Consider the following 413-nt stretch of genomic DNA (forward strand, 5'->3'; position numbering starts at 1 on the left):
ATATAACAACTAAATTTAAGATGTCATTGAATTATGAAAGTCATTATTTATATACCTAAACTCCTAAGATATTGATATCAAATAAACTTAGAAAAATATTTTTAAATAAAAAAATCTTTTTTTTTCGTGGCATAATTGCTAACTGTAGTCTGTAGTAGCACAAACAACTTTAATTGTATATCTATTTTGTACAATATTATAACCAGTTAATCTCAAAATTTTCTAAAAAATATGAACAGAACACGTGGATTTGCAAAGACATTTATTCTTTAAGCGTTGCAAATTATTAGGAGCTTTACATTGAAATTTTGTAAATTATCCATGTTGACCTTGTGGTTGACTAAAATTTACAAATTTAACTTCATAGATGACTTGGTTCCATTTCATGCAAGTTCTAAAGTGATGACTTCGTA

This window comes from Arachis ipaensis, chromosome B06 (assembly GCF_000816755.2).
Source record: "Arachis ipaensis cultivar K30076 chromosome B06, Araip1.1, whole genome shotgun sequence".
Taxonomy (NCBI): Eukaryota; Viridiplantae; Streptophyta; class Magnoliopsida; order Fabales; family Fabaceae; genus Arachis; species Arachis ipaensis.